At 42.8% G+C, this 17,220-nt stretch overlaps 1 protein-coding gene across 2 annotated transcripts in view; it reads right to left on the reverse strand.

Annotated features, from left to right (window-relative positions):
- CB1H4orf19 (chromosome B1 C4orf19 homolog) overlaps nucleotides 1-17,220 on the reverse strand; it is an 87,225-nt gene that overhangs the window by 55,569 nt on the left and 14,436 nt on the right. The window lies entirely within an intron of this gene.

Genomic DNA, 17,220 nt, shown 5'->3' on the forward strand with positions numbered 1-17,220 from the left:
TTTTTAAAGGGGCGCCTGGGTGGCTCAGTTGGTTGAGCGTCCGACTTTGGCTCATGTCACGATCTCGCAGGTCATGAGTTCGAGCCCCGCATGGGGCTCTGTGCTGACAGCTCAGAGCCTGGAGCCTGTTTCAGATTCTGTGTCTCCCTCTCTTCTCTCTGCCTCTCCCCAGCTCATGCTCTGCCCCTCTCTCTCTCAAAAATAAAGACATTAAAAAATTAAAAAAAACAGTTGTTGTAGATTTCAAAATATTGTTTACCCTTGTAACTATGGTAGTTATTAGGCTTGCTGTTAGACCTTCCTTTTTAACGCATTTATAAAGGAGCAGGTGTTCCTATATCATAATTTTTTTAAATTGAAAATTACATTTCTGTTGTAATCCTGTGTATTTTATTTTGTGTATTTAAAAATATTATTGTGGGGGTACCTGCCTGGGTGGCTCAGTAGGTTGAGCATCTGAGTCTTGATCTTGGCTCAAGTTGTGATTCCAGGGTTGCAGAGTCAAGCCCTGTGTTGGTGGCTCTGTGCTGACAGCACGGAGCCTGCTTAGGATTCTCTCTCTTTCTCTCTCTCTGTCTATATAAATAAATAAACTCTAAAAAAAATTATTCTGAGAAGGGGTTCATAGGGTTCAACAGACTAAAAAAACAGCCCATAGCAAAAACATGCTAAGAAGCCCGTTCTAATGTCTTCTATTTTAGAAGCAGGGTCTCCAAACTTCAGCACTGTTGGCATTTTAGGATGGATAATTCCTCCATATGGGGAACAGTCTTCGCATCGTAGGATGGTCAGCAACCTTGTCCCGCTGTATGCTAGTAGCTTCTATCCTGACTGCGTGACAGTCAAAAGCATTGTCACTTGGGGGGCAAAAGTGACCCTGGCCAAGAACCGCTAACGTGAAGTAGGGCTAGGAGCGAGAGGTGGAAGGTGACTGGGTCGGAGATCTGATCAGACAGAGGGTTTAAAACGGAGGCAGCAGAGGATGGCAGAGGCATCTGACAAAAGAAATGTGTAGTGGAGCGATGCCGACAGACCAGGTGAATTCGGCAGGTAGCCCACAGATGAGAGAAGGAGGTTCTCTATTTGCTCTTTTCTGCTTGACATGCCTGATGAATAGGATTCAAAGACAGAGAGTGTAGCATTAACAGTATTTGTGCAGTAGAGGCTACTTAAAAATGAGAGCTACCTACACAATGTCCAAAGAACTGTTTCTCCCACCAGTGCCCCCTACACCAACATGTCAACACAACGGTTGGGATATACACCATGTCCAGACAAAAGGATAATGAGAACGTTTAGAGCCTAAAAATAACTGTTATTGCCCTTTGTTCTGCTACTGTATGTAGAAGAGAATATTCTGGATTTGAATGCATGAAGGGGCTGCTATTCTGAGAAAATCTGAGCCCAGTAGGCACGGATACGAAGGATAGGAAGCACCCTTGATTCGGCAATTTGACTCCTAGATATTTACCCAAGAGAAATGAAAAAAAAAAAAATATATATATATATATATATCCACATAAAGACTTGTCCAAGAGTATTGATAGCAGCTTTATTCATAATAGCCCCAAACTGGAAAGGATTCCAATGCCCACCAACAGTAGAATACGCTGGAATTCTATAAATGAAATATTACTGAGCAATAAAAAAGAATATGCAGTGGCATGAATGAAACTCAAAAACATGCTGAATAAAAGCCTTACACAAAGGTGGACCTACGGGTTGTATGATTCATTTATTTGGAGTTTTGAACAAAATAGAGTGATTAAAAAAATCAGAATAGTGTCTGACTTGATGGGGGTGAGGAAGAGGATTAAGGGGAGAAGGAGATTTTCCTGGGGTGATAACAATGTTCTCTCTCCTGATGGGGAGTTGGGGCACACGGCTGCATGCAGCTGCCCAAACTCACCCAATTGCGCACTCAGACTTGTGTATTTCACCGTATGTAAATGATACTAGAGGGACAGATGGGAAGAGGGAAAAGAAAAAAAGAGAACTGTAAGTAAAAATTGAACTCATGGTTAATGAAATACATGCTACAATGTTTGAAATGAACTGATGTCTACAATACTCTGAAATAGAGTTTAAAGTGTGCAGTTAAAAAAAAAATGGATTGATGGATAATGAGGTGGTTCAAACAGAAAAGCTAACTGCAGATTCTAGGCGGTGAGTGTGGTTCGTGCGCGATTCTTCCAGCTTTTCTGCAGCTTGAAAAATTCTCATTCTGAAGGGCGTGAAGGTGTGTAGGTAAACCTCTTTTTGCCTTCTGAAGTATTTCATTCATCTTTGGGCAAGGAAAGTACTCTGAAACAAGCAAAGCATTTCATTTGGTTCTTGCCCTACTTCAACAAATGGATCCTAGAATGTCACAGGCATCGGCTCCATCCAGTGACAAGCAGCTTCGATCACTACTACATGGCCACCACGGCTCACGAGGGCTGTCCCAGGTGCTGCACTAATCACTTTACGCTTGTTCTCTTCACGTAGAGATGCTAACGGCGCCCTTGACTGCTTAACAAAAAGCTCTGGGCTGAGTCACATCCTCAGAAGCTGCAGACAGCCTTGGACTAGAACAAGCAGATGTCCGAGAGGAGGATAACATCTGTGACGGCAGGTATTTTTAGGAGAATGTATTATTTAAATACGTTACGAAGCCATGGCACGGTGTGTGTATGTTTTGGGTACAGTGAGCTCAAGTGGGAGAAGAAGATGCACAGTGTAAGTCATAAAAAGGAACAGTAGCTTTAATCCAATTTCGACAGAGAAACAAACCTTCCTTTTCGCTCTTTTTTTTTTTTTTCTTAAGCTCATTCCCGATGTCATAGGATATCGTCACCTGGCAAAGCGGTGTGACAAAAGCTGCCTGGATTGGACACCCCCAGCTCTTCTGTGGCTTTCCTTTCTCAATAAACCTTTGACAAAGGTCGCGTTTTTGGTTGTTTGGTCTAAGTGTTTCTCGCTCGGTAGAGTGATTCAGCGTCTCTGAGTGTCACTAAATAAGGGGTTTCAGTGAAGCTTTTTGGAATCTACTTCCCTAAAGGATGCTTGGTGGCGGGACTGGGATTGGTTTGGTTTTGCGTGAAACTGGTAAATAAACAATGTAATTACCAGGCTGCCTAGTCCTCGTGACTCCTGATACCTGCAGAGCCACCCATGTGAGGAGAGGGCAGGGCTGTTACCTTCAACTAAGACTGACGAAAGGCCAAGGCACTAACGTGGCAGAAGCTGGATTTGAACTAACGAGACCTTAGGAGCCCTGGAGCAGTTGTGATAGCACCAAAAAGAATCTATGAAACTGGTATGTACTAGGAACAAAACAATAAACCAGCCTTGAACCAAGACAGGCCAATCTCTGATCTCCTTTATGCTGAGCCATGGCTAGAGGCCATATTCAAACCTGATCCATGAAACGGTGCCCATGAACACTGGCCACGTGTAGGGGAACGCATCCCAGAATTGGACTAGAGAGAGCAACCCCATGCCGAACCACTTCAGGTAGATCTGTTCCATTCACTTCATTTTCGTGGACCCTCCAGTGCTGTCATTACGGAGAGAGGCACGGTTCTTTGTAAAGCCAGGCCAAACAATCTATTCTTTTTTTTTTTTTTTTTTAATTTTTTTAACGTTTATTTATTTTTGACAGAGAGAGAGAGACAGAGCATGAGCGGGGGAGGGGCAGAGAGAGAGGGAGACACAGAATCCGAAGCAGGCTCCAGGCTCCGAGCTGTCAGCACAGAGCCTGACGCAGGGCTCGAACTCACGGACCGCGAGATCATGACCTGAGCCGGAGTTGGACGCTCAATGGACTGAGCCACCCAGGCGCCCCAACCAAACAATCTATTCTTGACTGAAGTGTAAACCAAGCATTTTCTGCCCGTCTTGTTGGACTAATACAGAAGCATTTCAGAAAACAACTCAATGAGTGATATCCAGGTTCCAAAAAGCAGCAGATAGACTTTGAGAGTTAAGAGGACTGAGGAGGAAAAGAAATTTTGGCTCATTCCCTAACACAAATTGTATATAATCAGCAAATAAGCAGGGAGTTTTCATTGGTTTAGAATTCATTTGGGACTTAATTCCAATAAAGATGATGTGATGACATTTAAAAGCGTGGATGAAACTAGATACACAGGAAAACTGAAGGTGACTTTGGTGGAGAATATAAAATATAAGATAGTATACAAAATAATAAAATATTCACTTCTCAGGTGGCTTTTATGAGTTGCTGACTCAATACATCTGTACAGTTTTGACCATCTATACTAGTGACTTTTTTGTCTTACTTTTACATGCACAGTGTTCTGTTTAAAAACAAAATGTTTTTCAATATTTATTTTTGAGAGAGAAAGAGAGTGAGCGTGAGCGCATGGGTGGGGGGGGGCAGAGAGAGGGAGGCACCAAATCCCAAGCAGGCTCCAGGCTCCTAGCTGTCAGCACAGAGCCCGACACAGGGCTCCAACCCAAGAACTGTGAGACCATGACCTGAGTTGAAGCTGGACATTTAATCAACTGAGCTGCCCAGGTGCCCCTGGTTTTTTGTTTCTTAAAAATAGAACCATCTCTTGGCACCAACTTCTCGGCCATTCTCCCAGGAGAAACAAAAACGTTGAATGACTTACCATCTGAGCAGAGAGGGAACATCTCCCAAACTGCTTGCGTACTCCCCCCCCCCCCCCCCCCACACACAAAAGACCTGCCCTCACAGATGCCTGACCACGGGCTGCAGGCACAGTCCAGCTGAGCAGGACACTGCTCACCCGCTCTTGTGTGCTCTGTGCCTTTAAGGTGAAATGCTGGTCTCACCGGGTTAGAAGAAAAATCCAGAAACTCTCTTCTCTGCTAACATCTCCATCTTTGGTATCTGGGTATGGGGTTGATCAGAGGAATGCTGAATGTTGCATTTTTGCTTACTTTTGGTTGTTTTTTTTTTTTTTTTTATAGGGTTACTAATAAGTCTGAGTAACAAAAATCTTGCCACTGCGTGTACTGGGAGAGAGCTGATGATGGAAACATTTCAGGATGACTCTTCATGACACAGGAACACCAGACCTTGGATGTGGTGTAGGGGTGGATGCTCAATGGTGGTTCGAGCTCTAGAAGAGAACTTTAAGCCTCTGGGGTTGTTGTGGGCCAGTTCGTATGTGGGCAATTTGTATGTTACATCTATAACCCTCAGTGCCGCAGAATGCAACTGTATTGGGAAAAGAGATCTTTAGAGAGGTGATTAAGGTAAAATGAGATGCTTAGGGTGGGCCTTAATCCAATCAGACTGGTGTCCTTATTAGAAGAGACTGGGACACAGACAAGCCGACTGAGGGATGAGCCTGTGCAGAGCCAGCAACAGGCTGCCGCAGAGGCATCAGGAGGAGCAAAGCTGCCCACAACCTGATCTCTGACTTCCAGCCTCCAGAACCCCAAGATCTCTGACTTCCAGCCTCCAGAACCCCGAGAAAATAAATCTGTCACTTAAGTCACTCAGTCTGTGATGTTTTATTCTGGCAGCCCTAGAAGTCTAATACAGGGGTTTCAAAAAAAAAAAAAATGTGAAGAATATTTGGAATTGTTCAAAGTAAAAGCCCACGTAGGCTAACTCAACTGTCTGAACTACATTCCTAGGAAGTTTAGTAACTGAACAGGGGGATTCTGAGCTCAGATGAATGTGGGACATGCTGGCTTAGTTGCAGAACTCTGCAGAACTGTTGCAGAACTTCTCAGAGCCTTTCATGTGCTGATTCACACACTGGTAGGATTCATTCAATCTGTGTGTCATCCTTGACACCTGTCTTTCCCCCACATTTGATTTCCAATCCATCGCCAATTCCCGATGACTGTATCTTGAACAGAAATATTTCTTGAACTAGTTCACTTCTCTCTACTGAACTGCCACTGAAGCCTGGACCAAACTTCCCAGGTCTCTTGCTCAGTCCACTGTAAAGCCTTCCTGACTGGTCTGCCCACACTGGAGGGTACTCTCCCACGTGTTCTCCACAAATCCCACCAGAATAGTCCATGCCAAGCACAGGCTGGGTCATGCCAGCTCCCTGATTTTAAAGATGTTTGGGTAGCTTCCCATTGTTCCTAAGATGAGAGAGGACTAAATTCCTACTCATATCTTCAAGCTTCTCTTGAACCATCTTCCTTTCTGGGTTCCATATTCACAGCTCTTCTTTTAGACCCACATTATTTTGCTCCTGCTGTACCTTCTTCCTGGCCAACTCCCCTTATCTTCCTCCAGAAGCTTCTTTCACTTCCCTCCTTTATTGGATCAAATCCCTCTACTACTGAGTTACATTGCACTTGTCACTATTGAAAGTTTGCATTTGTGTGATTACTTGGTTAATACCTGAATCTCCCTCTTCTAAACTACAAACGCTGAATTTGTGGACCATCCTTTGTGAAATATCCAGTTAGTTTATTGATCAAGGTTTGGGAAGTACATATCTGAAATTCTGTGGCAGGAACTTTTATGCAGAAAGTGAGCAGGGTTACAGACAGAAGTCTTGGGTCCTTAGAAACATGTGGTTATTTGCTGAAATTTAGCATCCTTTGAAATAAACCACTGGAGAAGCTGAATATAGAGCGGATATGACATTGGGGCTAAGTTCTGGAGATACACATAAGTGTGTAACTTTTTAAAATTTTGTAACAAAAGATTTGTATTTAGAACACACACATATCAGGGCACCTGGGTGGCTCAGTCGGTTAAGTGTCCCACTTCAGCTCAGGTCACGATCTCACGGTTCATGAGTTCAAGCCCCGCGTCGGGCTCTGTGCTGCCAGCTCAGAGCCTGGAGCCTGCTTTGGATTCTGTGTCTCCCTCTCTCTCTGCCCCTCCCCCACTTGTGCTCTGTCTCTCTCTCTGCCCCTCCCCCACTTGTGCTCTGTCTCTCTCTGCCTCTCAAAAATAAATAAATGTTAAAAAAAAAGTTTTTTTTTTTTTAAAACAACATACGCATATCATCTAACGAACCAAACGTTTGTACCTAGAGCTCTTGCATTCAATAAGATGACGAACTCAGTAAAAAATGGGCAAATATGAACTGACTCATCCCAATACATGTAGAACAGCCATGAACAGAAACCATCCCGGGGGCACGTGATGCCAACGAAGGAGCGAACTCATGCCTCGGCCTAAATGGCCTTTGAAGCGACACAAACAGCCCAACAGGAGAAGCGTGTCATAACTACTCCTTGTGGAGAAAACAGGCCAGAAGAACCGCCGGCTTACTACCCCTTAACGACTGGATTTCTCACAACTGTGTGCAGGTGTAGCCCACAGGGAAGTTTCACGATATCGGAAAATTCACAGACATCCACGAGGTGCGGAGCTTTTTGTTCTTAAACTTTTGATTTTGAAATGTTTCAAATCTGTAGAAGGCCTGGAAGACTGCTACAAATGAACAGCCACCTCATCACCTTTCAGCAGCCTGCCTCGTGTTTTGGTTTCGCTCTAAACAAGCTGCTTTTTCTTGCTTTCCTGTGGACAGGGTGATTCTGACCGTGCCTCCAGAAAGATAGGAAGGACTGCGTGATTGGATCACAAATGCCCACACTGCAGGAACGCCCCCCCAGGCCCACTGGCAGATAGTTCATCAAGAAATATTTAGGGCTTGACCTTAAATAAAGTGCTATGAGAGATAAAAAGACATGTATGGGATATAACTTTAAGAAAAAAATTTATAACCATTTGAGAAAATAAAGCACTTTCCTGTAAAAGAATAACCAGCAATAAAAATATTAGATAAGCCTTGAGTGAGGGGGACATAGAAAGTGCTGACAGAGTTAGGATAAGATTGTTTCTAGTCATGTTTCTTCGTGGAAATGGATTCCCTATGGAAAGCAGCACATCTTACGATCAGTTAATTTCCTCATACTAAAAGACCAACTCAGGATAGTGATTTCATAAGGTAAATTACAAATAAGTATTACAAATACTTATTTGTTCTGTTCTACTGTGAACAAACAGAAGTGTAAGAGGGCTGATGCCTTATCTGAACAATATTTACAATTATTTTAGGTCTTTACTGGAAGGACGATTCAAAGCTAGGGGAAGTTATTTGTTCCACAAAGGGCTAACCGTAGTTTGGTGGACTTAGGGCAAATAATTAACCCATTCTTCCCTCCTGACAAAGAATGGGCTACTATATTCCCCTGATGTATTAGGTCAGCCCCATGCCAAGAGCCTGCTGTGGGGACGGCGTAATTCCCAGTGTCTCCTAGGCCTGGAGATCTCAGCAGTATTTCCCTTAGAGCCCATTATTTCCAGAGGTCTGCATCTAGGGCTTAGAGAAATCAGAAGCAAGTAAATACGGAGTAAGATCACAACCTGGTACAAATGTTAATAATATACAAAGAAAAATTCTGTATGAATCGTGGGGTGGGGTGGGGGAACTCTCTAATGGCTGTGCAAAGTTAGCGGGGTGTGTTTTTAAACTAATACAGACGGTCACTGCACTTGGGCACCGTGTAACGTAGACTGGAAATTCGCCTTCAGAAGGATGGGGTTTTCAGGTTCAAGTGATCATTTTCGAGAAGGTTCTGTCAAAACGTCGTTCATGTAAGTACATGGTGTGAGAACTTGGACCTCTAAAACCTAAGTTCTAGATTACATTTTCCAACCTGGAAAGGGCTCAGGAAGGAATATTGCTCTCAGAGTCACAAGGTTACCTGTTTTCTTTAATTTATGCTTTCACCTCCTTCTTTTCTGAGTTTTTCCTCAGTGTGTATATATCCGTTTTACAATCCGGAGATAAACAAAACTGTTTCTTTTTTAAAAATTTTTTTTTCAACGTTTATTTATTTTTTTTGGGACAGAGAGAGACAGAGCATGAACGGGGGAGGGGCAGAGAGAGAGGGAGACAGAATCGGAAACAGGCTCACAGGCTCCGAGCCATCAGCCCAGAGCCTGACGCGGGGCTCGAACTCACGGACCGCGAGATCGTGACCTGGCTGAAGTCGGACACTTAACCGACTGCGCCACCCAGGCGCCCCCAAAACTGTTTCTTAAACAAAGACCAAACTTGAAGCTTCTCACTTTTAAACTGCTGCTGTGGGCTAGAAAGATTATCAAAAGCTACTGGCAAGTCAAAGCCCACGGATTGCTGGACACATCTCTGATGGGGGTACTTAACACATGTCTACTACCTGTACTCTAAAAACTTTTAAGCGTCCAAGCTTACTGAAATGACTTAGAAGTCTGTTACTTTATTACCCTTTAACCGTTGTGTTGAGATATAATTCACATACCTTACCATTCTCCTACTTGTTGTGTACAATTCAATCATTTTTAGTATATTCACAGACCTGTACAGCCATCGCCGCAATTGGTTTCAGGACATTCTGTACCCTTTGGTCATGAACTCCCAATCCGCTATTTTCCTCAACCCGAGGCAATCACTAATCCACTTTTGTTTATTCTGGACCTTTCACATAAATGGAATTGTATAATATGTGGCCTTTTCTGTCTGGCTTCCTTCACTTTCCTTGAGATTTTCAAGGTTCATCCATCTGTAGCATGTATCAGTTCTTCATTCCTTTAGTCTGCTAAATGGATGTCTCCCATTTTATTTGCCCATTCATCAGTCAATGGACATTTGGGTTGTTTCTACTTTTCGGCTATTTATGAATAATGCTGCTATGAGCATTCATGTTCAAGTTTTTGCGTGGACTTAGGTTTTCATTTTTCTTGGGTGTACGCCTAGGAATGGAATTTCTGGGTAATACGGTTAATTCTATGTTCCTTAAAAGAGGAAGTGCCAGACTGTTTTCCAAACTGGATGCGTCATTTCACATTCCCACCAGCAGTATATGAAGGTTCTCATTTGTCTATATCCTGGCAAACACCTGTTATTGCCCATCTTCTTGATTATGTAGCCATTCTCACCAGCGGCAATTATAAAGCGGTACACTTCATTATTTTTGACATGTGCTTTTAAGAATTGTTTTCTGATTACAGAAGTCATACAAGCTAACAGTCATAATTTCTTCATGTGCATGCGATGATTTGATTCCCAGCTTCTAGGCCAAAAATAATACCACTTACGTGTTGGCACAATTATGGTCTTCATTTTACAAAGATATGGGAGGCTCAGGGATGTTAAGAAGTTCTAAAGCTGGGATTGCACCCAGGTGCTTTTCACCACAGCGTTAGCCTGTTTTCATGGCTGCTATGTGCATACATAAACACATGGAGATCAAATGGGATAATGAAGTGAACTTTACGAATTTACGGCATCTAGTAATGGAGAGTAAGATGTTGACAGGACATGGCTTTTGGATTACAGAAACAGGCAACATGTTTGTTATCTGTTGAGAGATTAAGGAACAGAGCAGGGATTTCTGTGACCACAGAGAAATTTATTTATTTATTTATTTATTTTTTCAACGTTTTATTTATTTTTTGGGACAGAGAGAGACAGAGCATGAACGGGGGAGGGGCAGAGAGAGAGGGAGACACAGAATCGGAAACAGGCTCCAGGCTCTGAGCCATCAGCCCAGAGCCCGACGCGGGGCTCGAACTCACGGACCGCGAGATCGTGACCTGGCTGAAGTCGGACGCTTAACCGACTGCGCCACCCAGGCGCCCCGAGAAATTTAAAGAAGACCTGAGATTAAGGAGTATCGCATTAGTTAGGATTAACCAGGGTCTCTTATCATCCCATCTGGAGAATGAGGACATTAATCATCCTACGGTTACCGTGATAAATAGCACCAAAACATGTGCTGAATGTGTTCACCTTTGGTCTGTGCACTTGAGAGAATGAGGCCAGTTTCTCTTGAATCACTATATTATCTGAACGCAGCAGGATAACCTTATTTTGGTTTTGTGATTATTTTCCACCTTACACAAAACAGCTCCTTTCTTTTACTCTTTGGAGTTGAGGAAAAATTATTTTGCTACAATTAAAGTTGTTTTGAGTTTTGGCCACAATCGCAAGCAATTCTGGAAATTAAAATTCCTCATGCTCTAGTTAAACATTACTAAAGTTCCCGCTCACTACAACCCCTTTTCTGGAAATCTATTCTGCAGCACTACACATATAATTATTATGTCTTTATCTAGACTCTTTCCAGTTTCCAAATTTGCGTATGTGACTCAAACAGAAGATTTTTAAAAAAAAAATTTTTTTTTAAACGTTTTATTTATTTTTGAGACAGGGAGAGACAGAGCATGAACAGGGGAGGGTCAAAGAGTGGGAGACACAGAATCTGAAACAGGCTCAAGGCTCTGAGCTGTCAGCACAGAGCCCGACGCGGGGCTCGAACTCACAGACCACGAGATCATGACCTGAGCCGAAGTCGGCCGCTTAACCGACTGAGCCACCCAGGCGCCCCTCAAACAGAAGATTTTAAGGGAACTGACCTTTAAAAAACTAACGCGTAAACACTGCTAAAGGTGGCATATTTTTATACATAATTTCCTGAAGAGAACTAGACAAAAGTTCCTCCAACTTCAAGAATCTTAGCACAAGAAGCACGCTGGTTTGGGGTGGGGCAGAGTTAATTCAGGAATAAGAACTATAGACTAGAACTTTTTTTATTTTAAAGATGTATATTTTGAGCAAAGGATACTCGTTGTCCCAAACTTTGGCTTGTACTTGGCAGTCTGTGTTTAGAGGGTTTATCCTCCCGGGGGGTGAGGGGGTGGGGCTATGGGTGGGGTGGATGCAGATAAGATAGCAATTCCAGTTTTATCACTCTTATGAATTTTGTGCTAGGGTTGAAGTGCTCAGCAGGAGGGAAAAAAAGGAGCATTGTTTCTATGGACTGTATAAAGGAGAGGGAAGGAGGAAATGTTAGAAGGATGATTTCTCAATTTTTATTTCTTAAAAGGTGCCCTTGAGGCTGCATTTCCTCTAAACCCAGCATTTGGTGTCCACTTTGAGTGAAATGCATCCTTCTTGGAAAGAAGGATTTTTCCTGAATCAGCAGAAGGTCATGCAGGAGAGCTGGGAGAACAGATTCCACTGATGGATCTTCAATAAGTGATAGTATTGATTTTTGAAATCATTAAACTTTGGTATTTTGATCCGTCGACAAAAGTGAAGTGAATTCTCTTATAAGGAAATGAAAAACTACTAGATGATTGTCAACTAATTTCTCGGTTTCCAGGGGTCATTTGACCTTTACAGTTACATCAGTAAGGCTACTGCATAAAAATCAGGGACATCTCACCTAATGTGGAAGCAGCCTCTCTGAAGGGTGGTGGCTAACACTGAGGAAAGAGCTGGTGAACTTGACGGAGTCACCTTGAATGACTTGCTTAACCTCTCTGAGCCACCCCTTTAAGTTAGATTCTGTAAATCACTTTGAGTGCCGGGCACATAGGAGGTGCTCGATAAATGTTAGCTATTGGTGCTCACCTGACAAAGAGTTTTTTTTTTCAATTTATGAAATTTATTGTCAAAGTGGTTTCCATACACCCAGTGCTCATCCCAAAAGGTGCCCTCCTCAATACCCATCACCCACCCTCCCCTCCCTCCCACCCCCCATCAACCCTCAGTTTGTTCTCAGTTTTTAAGAGTCTCTTATGCTTTGGCTGTCTCCCACTCTAACCTCTTTTTTTTTTTTTTCCTTCCCCTCCCCCATGGGTTTCTGTTAAGTTTCTCAGGATCCACATAAAAGTGAAAACATATGGTATCTGTTTTTCTCTGCATGGCTTATTTCACTTAGTATCACACTCTCCAGTTCCATCCACGTTGCTACAAAGGGCCATATTTCATTCTTTCTCATTGCCACGTAGTACTCCATTGTGTATATAAACCACAATTTCTTTATCCATTCATCAGTTGATGGACATTTAGGCTCTTTCCATACTTTGGCTATTGTTGAGAGTGCTGCTATGAACATTGGGGTACAAGTGCCCCTATGCATCAGTACTCCTGTATCCCTTGGGTAAATTCCTAGCAGTGCTATTGCTGGGTCATAGGGTAGGTCTATTTTTAATTTTCTGAGGAACCTCCACACTGTTTTCCAGAGTGGCTGCACCAATTTGCATTCCCACCAACAGTGCAAGAGGGTTCCTGTTTCTCCACATCCTCTCCAGCATCTATAGTCTCCTGATTTGTTCATTTTGGCCACTCTGACTGGCGTGAGGTGATATCTGAGTGTGGTTTTGATTTGTATTTCCCTGATGAGGAGCGACGTTGAGCATCTTTTCATGTGCCTGTTGGCCACTGGATGTCTTCTTTAGAGAAGTGTCTATTCATGTTTTCTGTCCATTTCTTCACTGGGTTATTTGTTTTTCGGGTGTGGAGTTTGGTGAGCTCTTTATAGATTTTAGATACTAGCCCTTCTGACAAAGAGATTTTTAACTATTATCAACATGATACGGGACCTTACCCCTCCACTCATCCTAAGACACGTATCATGCCATCTATATTTTATTTGGCCTCCGCATTCACGGATTGGGTTTTTGAGTGCCTACTGTTGTCAGGTAGTGGGCTTTGAGGAGCAAAAGATGCCTGACCCACAGTCCTTGCACTTGATGGGAAGGAAAACAAGGTGATGTCATCAGCTGAGAGTAACAGGAAGGAGGGAGAGAAACAGAGCCAATCAGCTGGGGGGGGGGGGGAGGGGGGGGGTTGGCTGTGAGGCAGCGGTGAATGGGGTTTCCGATGGGTTAAGTTTAAAGGGCTCTGGGGATCCGCAAGTGGACCTTCCCTGCAGGCAGCTGTTACCAGGGGGTCTGTAGCTGTGTGGGGAGGGCGGGGCTGCAGATAGGGCATTCGGTGCCATGTGCCTTCTGAGCCATGAGCGGTGCACACACTTTGATGCTGCCAGAGGTCGGTCAGGGAGCCAGAAGATGGCGATGAGGAAGGAGCCCAGGGGCACACCAATGCTTGGGGTGGAGGTGGCAACAGGGGCTCTGGGGAATTTCCCAGGGCCCCAGCTAACACGACGTGGGGCTATCTAGGTTTTTTAAATTAATATAACATAGCTAAAAAGGTAGCTTTCTCTTGAGTTATCTACAAATCTTCTATTCTATTTACTGTTCTCTAAATCTGGTCAATCCTTTTAAGAGCGGTTTTTTCAACTTGGTAATCAAAGGAAAGGACAGTTTAAATGTCTTACTTACAAATGTAACATATTTGATTTTTAAAAAGTGTCCCAGTGACCAATAAACAAACCCTTTTGCGGTACTTAGGTCATTTTATAAAACGAGTAAACTCGTAAATAACGTAAATCTTCAGTTGCCTTAAACATTTCAATCCAGTAGAAAACAAAGCAAAACTATCTGAAAAGTTTCAACTTAAAGATCCCAAGTCTAAATCAATCAGCTAATGACATGACACAGTTTAAAGTGGAATCACGAGATTTAACATGCTAATTAACGAAGTCATCTTACACGTTGTGAATACTGTGTGTAGTCAGAACACTGAATACAAACTCTTCCACAAACTTATCTAAAAATATAAATGCTTGCAAGTTGTATTTAGTTCATCATATCTATGCTTGATTCTAAACCTTCCCAGGGTTAAAACAATATCTCATAAGAAAATAATTTGCTTTAACATGGAATCTGTACCTTACAAAGGGCTCTCAGTTTTCTCCGCTCTGTCCCCAAGATTCAAATTACAAGTTACCTAACTCTTAAGCCCTCTGATTCTTCGGCCTCCCACACAATCTGCCATTGACCCAAACTATGAATCCAGGCACCACTTGACAGTACTCTGAATTCTTTGTACACCCTTCCCTGCTGACAGGGTCAGAGTTCCTAGGTATGCATAGCACCTGTGACTGGATCCTGCATTATCAAATCCCAGGGTCACGCTTGATAGTAGATGGCAGGCAGGGACGAGTCATGGAGTAGATGAGAAACCAGGAGTAAGAAGTATAATAGTATAAGGGAAGGCAAAGGAAGGAGAGAATTTCAAAAGGGAAGGCATCATCAATGTCACTTTAAAATGTCACAGGGAAGTTTATAAGCTAAGGGGATGAAATACGACCGTTAGTCTTAATGGTCATAAATCTAAGATTTAAACTTTATCAGTGAAATTTTCATTTCACAAAGTGGGTAGAAAACAAGTAACTATAAATTAAGAGTGAACTAGGAAGTGAGAAACTGGGAACTGCATTTAAAGGCAGCAACGAGTCAAGAATTCATTAAGACTTAAATTTCACTTAATATTTTAATAAAGGAAACTGAGGCCAGGGGGTGGGTGACCAAAATGGAGAGGAATGAGGCTCAAAGGAAGACAGGTCTGTTCTGTGTTTTATTTTAATTAAAAAAAAAAAAAAAAGAAAGAAAGAAAGAAAGAAAGAAAGAAAGAAAGAAAAAAAAGGTTTGATGGGGCACCTGGATGGCTTAGTTGGTAAAGTGTCCGACTTAGGCTCAGGTCATGATCTCACAGTTCATGAGTTCAGGCCCTGCATTGGGCTCTCTGCTGTCAGCACACAGCCTGCTTCACATCTCTCTCTCTTTGCCCCACCCCCCCGCCCCCCGGGTCTCGCGTCTCTCAAAAATAAATAAACATTAAAAACAAAGTTTGTTCACTGAAGAGAGAGTTGATTCCTTTTTTGAGGAAGGAGGGGTACCGACAGCTTGAAGATTTGGGATAGAGAAAGCATTACTACCTGGTGAGCAGTGTCTCAGAGGATCCTGGTTAAAAGTGAAGGAGTCCATGTGAAAGGCTGACCTTGAACAGGAAAAGGAACACCTTATCCTCTGAGAATGGAGGGAATGAGGAAAGAATTGATAGGGAGATAGATAGCTGTGCGGCCTGGGCGGGGCAGGAAGCTGGGCAGCTGGGCTGAACTGCCCGAATCTGGCCCCTGTGGCCCCAGCCTGGCAGGGACACAGGCAGCACACAGTTTCTGGGAACAGACTGAATCCGGGCTGGGATGGTGACAGCTCCAGAAGTGGCCCAACGGGAGCCATCAGAGCTTCCGGGTAAGGGAACAGTTCATATTAATCACAGATCAGAGACGGAACCCCAGAGGTTTCTGTGTTAAAGAAAATGAGACCAGAGGTTAAGACGTGCTCAAGAGTAGTCACCAGCATCTCTTAAACTAGAAACTGGGTTTCTTGGCTCCCAGAATCACGCTCTCCCTGTCTCAGCACGTCACTTTCTCTGAGAAACCTTCCCTGACCCCTCTCCCCTCCTGCCTAAGTCAGATCCCCACAAAGCCTGCTATCCATCCTTTTCACCCTTCCTTTGCTGCACCACAGGCTGAAATTCTAGAGTTATTTATGTGATTATTTCATGTTCCCCTTTCCCAGCTGATATCACAAGTGTCATGAGGACAGGAACTCTATTGTTCACCTCTGTATCCTGGTCAGCACACAGCTTAAAGGCTAGCATGTAGTTAGCGCTCAATAAATATGATGGATGAATTTATGTTCCAAGTGTATGGTGTGGGAGCATGGGAAACGAGAACTCCATTTGCCCATTAAAGCCATACATTTGTGAAAAATGCACACTGTGGGGTTCCCAGGAAGGCTGACTTACATTTTCTCTATAGGTCTGGCGTCTGGGTAATGCTCAATACATATCTGATGAGTGATTACGAATTTTTGCACTATTGGAATTTTAATTCCCTTAAGGAAACAAGCAAAACATAGCTGCCTCCAAGCCACTCAAAAATAATTTAAAGATATTACCTGAACATCAAAAAACTTGTTTAAGAATAAACAAATTCAAAATTTCCAAACAATGTCACTCAGAATAAACATTAAGAGTTCATCAGTACTTTGTTACAACCTAACTTCTAATAAAAATACTGATCATATGATAAGGCAGCTTCTGGGATAATATAGAACTAGAAAATTTCTGAAGTTTCACACTTTCGAAGTGTCTCAGAGACATCTTCTTAGATCCCACTCTGATACTAAATGAATTTACCAAATTTTAGTGCAGAAATTCATGCATTTGCAAACATTTAAAAACAGAAAGTATCACCAATGAACTGTCTGCCACCTTTCTCAGGGAAGGAAATTTGCGAACGCACGCATGAAGGTTAGTACCATATGGTAGGCAAATATTTTTCCATGTCCCACCCAAAGCAAACAAATGAAAAGAGAAACTTAAAAGACAATTATAAAATATCTCCAAATTTAAAGACACAGCATCCTTTTCTAGATTAGCAACAGGGGGCAAAAACTGATTTGGAAGAGATTAAAACTGTATATAAACATGGGTGAGTGTATAGAGTCTAAAAAAATCAAACATGGTAATTAAAAAATGAAAATGTTTAAGATATGGAAAAAGCTGAGTTAAA

This window comes from Prionailurus viverrinus, chromosome B1 (genome assembly GCF_022837055.1).
Source record: "Prionailurus viverrinus isolate Anna chromosome B1, UM_Priviv_1.0, whole genome shotgun sequence".
NCBI classification, from domain to species: domain Eukaryota; kingdom Metazoa; phylum Chordata; class Mammalia; order Carnivora; family Felidae; genus Prionailurus; species Prionailurus viverrinus.